Raw genomic sequence first — 6,814 nt, forward strand, 5'->3', positions numbered from 1 at the left:
TACACTTTTCCAAAAGATTCCACCACCATTAGCATAAACTCAATGCTCTGTCCATTTCCCCCCACCCTCCTACCCCTAATAACCACTAATAATCTTTGGTTTGTCTCTATCTATCTATCTATCTATCTATCAACATATGTGTGTGTGTGTGTGTGTGTATACACACTTTTTTTTTTCAGGACTTCTGGTAGTGTGGTGCCTAAGGCACTTGACTGCTAACCAGAAGGCTGGTGGTTCAAACCCATCAGCCAGTCCTTGAAAGGAAGGTTGGGCAATCTACTTCCGCAGTGATGCTACCTCAGAAACCCAAGCAGGGGTCTCTATGAGTCATGTCTGACTTGACAGCACATAACAACAACATTTTTTTTCCAACCTATCTAGGAATTTAGCCTTCCCTCTCTTCCCATCCCTGATAATCAACAAAGAAATTTTCCTTTTTTGTAGAAACATTTCCTTGACTTTTTACAATAATGGATTAATGCAATATTTTTCCTTCTGTGATTGACTTAATTCACTCACCATAATATCCTCCAAGTTCATCCATGTTATGTGTTATTTTGCAGATTCTATATTATTCATTAGGGTTGCATAGTACTTCATTGTGTGTATGTACCACACTCTCTTTATGCATTCCTTGGGTGATGGGCACTTAGGTTGTTTCCATCTCTTTGCTATTGTGAAAAGTGCTGCCATAAACATGGGAGTGCATACATCTATTTGTGTCCTGTCTCTCACTTCTTTAGAATATATGCCTAGTAAGGAGACTGCTGGGTCAAATGGTATTTCTATTTTCAACTTTTTAAGGAATTACCATAGCATTGTCCACAGTGGTTGTATCATTTTACAGTTCCACCAGCAGTGTTCCAATCTCTCAACATCCTTGCCAATGTTTATTATTTTCTGTCTTGTTGAACTTTGCTATTAGTGCTGGAAAAATCTCATTTTTGTTTTGATTTGCATCTCTCTAATGGCTAATGTCTGTGAACATTTCTTCATGTGTTTGTTGGCTGCCTGGATATCTTTTTATATGAAGTGTCTATTCATATCTTCTGCCCATTTTTTAATTTGATTGTCTTTTTGATGTCGAGGTGTTAGAGTTTTCCATAAATTTTAGAGATAAGTCATTTGCCCAATGTATCATTGCCAATTTTTTTTTGTTTTTCCTATTCTGTATGTTCTCTTTTTTATTCATTTGGAGAAGTCTTTTGATGCACATAAAAATTTAATTTTTAGAAGCTTCCAATTATCTGGTTTACCTTCTTCTGTTTGTACATCTTAGGTTATGCTTGATAGTCTATTTATACCATAAATTTGGATCTCTAAATTTGCTCCTATTTGTTCTTTGATGAACTTAACAGTGTTAGGTTTCAAATTTAAGTCTTTGATTCATCTGGAGTTAGTTTTTTTCTGTATGGTGTGAGGTATAGATCTTGTTTCAGCTTTCTGAAAATGGATATCCAGTTTTGCCAGCACCATTTGTGAAAGAGGCTATTTCTTCCCCATTGTATGGATTTTGGCCCTTTCTCAAAGATCAGCTGACCATCGATTGATAGATGAATTTCTGGGTTCTCAGTTCTGTTTCACTAGTCTATGTGCCTGTAATTAATTATACCATTACCAGGCTGTTTTGACAACTGTGGCTATGTAATAGGTTTTGAGATCTGGGTATGTGAGACTTCCTACTTTGTTCTCCTTTAGTAGTGCTTTGCTTATCCGATGTCTCCTTCCTCCCCATACAAAATTAATTATTGGTTTTTCCATGTCATTAAAGAGTGTTGATGGAATCTGGATCGGTATTGCATTGAATGTATAAATTGCTTTGGGTAGTATTGACATTTTCACAATTTTCACTCTTCCTATCCATGAGCATGTTCTTCCATTTATGTAGATATTGTATAGTTTCTTGAAGTAGTCTTTTGTAGTTTTCTTTGATTATGTCTTTTGTGTTGCTGGTAAGATTTATTCCTAAATATCTTATATTTTGGGTAGCTATTATAAATGGTATTGATTTCCTTATTTCCTTTTCAGAGACCTCTTTGCTGGGATAGAGGCATTCAACTGATTTTTGTATGTTGATATTGTATCCTGCCACTATGCTAAATCTTTCAGTAAGTTCCAGTAGTTTTCTTACTGAGTGTCTTGGGTTTCCTATATATAGGAACATAAAATCTGCAAACAGGGATAGTTTTACTTCTTCCTTGCCAATTTGGATGCTTTTTATTTCCATTTCTTGCCTTATTGCCCTGGTTAAATCTTCCAATTCAGTATTGAATAGAAGTGGAGATAGAGGCCATCCTTGTCTGCTTCCTGTGCACAGGGAGAATAGTTTCGGTGTCTCTCCTCTGAGATTAATGTTGGCTGTTGGTTTTGCATATATGTCTTTTATTATGTTGAGGAATTTCCCTTCTATTCCTGTTTTTCTGAGATCTTTTATCAGGAATGGATGTTGGATTATATCAAATGCCTTTTCTGGATTTATTTATATGATCATGTGGTATTTTTATTTTAGTTATGTGATGGATCATGTTAATTGTTTTTCTAACATTGAATGATCTTTGCATACCTGATAGGAATCCCACTTGCTCATGATGTATTATTTTTTTGATATGTTGTTGGAGTATATTGGCTAAGATTTTGGTGAAGAATTTTGAATCTATACTCATGAAGGATATTAGTCTGTAGATTTCCTTTCTAGCAGTGTTTTTGCCTGGTTTTGGTATCAAGGTTATGCTTGCTTCATAAAATGAATTAGGAATGCCTGGACTAGTGTGACTAGGATTGGTGTCAGCTCTTCTCTGAATGACTGGTAGAATTCTCCAGTGAAACCATCTGGGCCAATAATTATTTATTTATTTATTTTTTTGGTTGGTATTTTTATGTGACTTGTTCAAATTCTTCTTTTATTATGGGTCTGTTCAAGTTTTCCAGTGCAGTCTGTGTTGTTGCTATTGTTGTTGTTGTTAGGTGTCATCAAGTCATCTCTGCCTCTTAGAGACCCTATGTACAGCAAAACGAAACACCTCCCGATTCCACGCCAACTCTATGATGCTTGCTATACATGAGCCAATCGCCACAGCCACTGTGTCAATCCATCTCATTGAGGGCTTCCTCTCTTTTGTCAACCCTCCACCTTACCAAGCATGACATCTTTCTCCAGGGAATAGTCCCTTCTGATAACATGACCAAAGTAGGTTAGACGAAGTCTGGCCATTCTAACTTCCCAGAAGCATTCCAGCTGCACTTCCTCCAGGACAGATTTGTCTGTTCTTTTAGCAGTCCATGGTACCTTCAGCATTCCTCGCCAGCACCACAACTCAAAAGCATCAACTCTTCTTCAGTCTTCCTTATTCATTGTCCAGCTCTCATATGCATATGAGGTAACTGAAAATACCATGGCTTCTGTCAGGTGCACCTCAGTCCTCAAGGAGACATCTTTGCTCCTCAGCACTTGAAAGAGGTCCTTGGAAGCCAACTTGTCCAGTGCTATATGTCATCTGAGGAGCTCTGGTAGCATAGTGCCTAAGGCACTTGACTGCTAATGGTGGTTCAAACTCACCAGCCACTCCTCAGAAGGAAGGTTGGGCAATCTACTTCTGTAGTGATACCACCTCGGAAACCCAAGGAGGGGTCATTATGAGTCGGTCCAACTCGATGGCACATAACAACAACAGTATATGTCATCTGATGGCCTGACTGCTGCTTCCATTGGTGTCAATTGTAGAACCAAACAATGTAAAGTCTTTGACAACTTCAATCTTTTCTCCATTTATCATGATGGTGCTTATTGGTCCAGCTGTGAGGATGTAATCTATACTGCACACTGTGTCCTTCAATCTTCATCAGTAAATGCTTCAAGTCATCCTCATTTTCAGCAAGCAAAGTTGTGTCTTCAGCATATCCCAAGTTATTAATTATTCTTCTTCCAATCTGTGAGGTGCAGTGCCTAAGGCATTTGACTGCTAACCAGAAGGTTGGTGGTTCAAACCCACCAGCCACTCCACAGAAGGAAGTCTGGGCAATCTACTTCTGTAAAAATTCACTGCCTCAGAAACCCAAAGGGGTTGCTATGAGTTGAAATTAACTCAATTGCTGTGATTTTTTTTTTTTTTTTTTGGTTATCTGAGAGGATCCTTTGCAGTATTCCAGTGTTTGTAAATTTATTGAGGCTTTAAACTTTCACCCAAATCACAATACATTAAAAAGAAAAAAAATTATCGAGGTTTGCTTTGTGGCCTAACAGATTGTCAGTCCTGGAGAATGTTCCATGTGTCCTGGAAAACAATGTGTATTTTGCTGTTGTTGAGTAAAATGCTCTGTAGATATCTATAAGGTCATGTTGGTTGATCATGTTGTTTATCTCTTTTGCATCTCTGTTGAGTTTCTTTCCATTTGTTCTATTTTTCATTGATAGTGGTATATTAAAGTTTCCTACTATTAATGTGGAGTAAACTATTGGTCTTTTCAATTCTGTTAAAGTCTGCTTTATGTATTTTGGGGCTCTTTCATTGGGTACATAAATATTTATTGTGGTTATATCCTGTTGTTCAATTGATCATTTAATTACATAGGTTTTTCCTTGTCTTTTATGGTCATTTTTGCCTTAACGTCTATTTTATCAGAAATTAATATTATCACTATCAGCCTTTTTTAGTTGTCATTTGCTTGGTATATATTTGTCCAACCTTTGATTTTTATTCTATTTTTGTGTTTGTGTCTAAGGTGAGTCTCTTACAGACAGCATATTGATGGATCATGCTTTCTTATCCTGTCTGCAACTCTCCATCTCTTTAGTGGTACATTTAATCAATAGACATTCAGTATAGTTATTGACAACTATGAATTAATTGATGTCATTTTGTTCTGTGTGTTTTTGTGGTTTTGCTGATTTCTTTGTTCCATATAGTTTTCTGTGCTGAGCTCATTTTGTTTATGAGGTTTTTTTTTTATCATCTCCTTCATTGCTGTGGTTTTAGTATTTGTTAAGTATTTGTACTTGTCCTATTTTTTATTTTGATGTGAAAGTTCATTATTTTTCTTTGAGGTTTCCTTGGAATCTATAATTTTCTTCCCATGTTTAAAAGTCTGTTCTAACTCTCAGTTGTCTTGACTTCCTCAGCATTTAGAAGTTCTAACTACAAAATTTATTCCCTCTTTTTCTTTTGCATTTGTCCTCATTTACCAATTCATGTCCCTGGTTCTCTGTTTATAGTTTTGTAAGTTTACTTTACTTTGTATATTCATATAACTGGGTTGGTTTCTGGGTTATATCATCATGTGCGTTAATCATCAGTTGTTGTTTCCTGTTGTTTCTCTCTCCGGAGGACCCCTTTAACACCTTTTTAAAGTTGGTCTGGTTTTAACTAACTCTCTTAATTTCTACTTACCTGCAAATGTCCTAATTTCACCATCATATTTTAGGGACAGTTTTGCTGGATATATATTTCTTAATTGGATTTTTTTTCCTTTCAGTGTTTTATATATACCATTCCATTGCCTTCTTGCCTGCATGGTTTCTGCTGAGAAATCAGAGTTTCATCTTCTTGGTTGCCTTTTGTAGGTCACTTTTAGATTTCCTCATGCTGCTTTCAGGATCCTTTCTTTTTCTTTGGTTTTGGTGAGATTGATATGCCTCGGTGATTATTTTTTGAGGTCTATCTTGTTTAGGGTTCATTGAACTTTTTCAGTGGATGTATTCTCATCATTCATCATATTAGGGAAATTCTGTTCAACCAAATCTTGAACACTTTTATCTGTGGTTTTATCAGCCTTTTCCATCCTGGATGTCTGATTACATATAGATTATTCCTCTTGATGGTATCCCACATGAATCTTATGCTTTCTTCATTGTGTTTTGATCTTTTGACTGATTGATCCCTTAACAAAGTTGTGTTGAGGTATTTCTCTTCAATCTCATCAATTCCGTATTCCACCTATTCAATTCTACTCCTTTGCTTATTCAACATGTTATTTATTTCTGAAATCTTTGTATTTATTAATCTTCTGGATTTCTGTTTGTTGTTTTTTGTAGTATCTAATTTTTGTTTGTTTTGTCAATTTGTTCTTGAATTGGTTTTCCAAATTGGTCTAGAGTTTTCACTGTGCTTCCCTTAATTTTGCAATTTTTCCCTGATCTTGTCAGTATTTTCCTTGATCTGTCTCTCAATTCATTTAAGGTACCCAAATATATATATAATTCCTTATCAGGAAGTTCCAATGCTGCTTATTCCTCAGGGATATTGCCTGCATTTGTGTTCTGGTCCCTTGTTTCTACTACTTTATCTGTGTGTGTATGTGTGTTTATGGATGATGATGATCTGTTGTCTCCAAGACATTGTGTTTTTTGTTTTTTTTTTTTGTATTTATGTTTAATTTATGATTGTATGTTGGTGTGAGTCACACTAGATTTTTTCCCCTTTATTGTATTTTGATATATCTGTGTGCACAGGGCACTGTGCTCCTCTATTCAGTAGTTGTTAATACTTAGGCACTCACCACCTGTCTCCCGGTGGGTGTGATAGAGAATGAGCTATTGTGCAGAGATCTCTGTTAGTTGTGTGCAAAGAGCAATTGAGGATGAGCTGGTATTTGCCATTGTCTCTCATTGGTCAGTTGGTACAAAAGCAAGCTGTGGAGTTCCGGCAAGATGGCAGACTAGGCAGAAGGATTGCACAGACTCTCTTCAACAAAAAAAGGGAAACCAATTAACACAGACACAGAAGATAACCATGGACCCCTGAGCCTTGAAGGGAAGGATACAGAATTGGACTAAACCCCAATTAGCAGAAGAATTTGGGTGAAAATACCAAAAAAAGGA

The sequence above is a fragment of the Orycteropus afer genome, unplaced genomic scaffold, assembly GCF_000298275.1.
Source record: "Orycteropus afer afer isolate SDZICR_OR568_19922 unplaced genomic scaffold, OryAfe1.0 scaffold00025, whole genome shotgun sequence".
NCBI classification, from domain to species: domain Eukaryota; kingdom Metazoa; phylum Chordata; class Mammalia; order Tubulidentata; family Orycteropodidae; genus Orycteropus; species Orycteropus afer.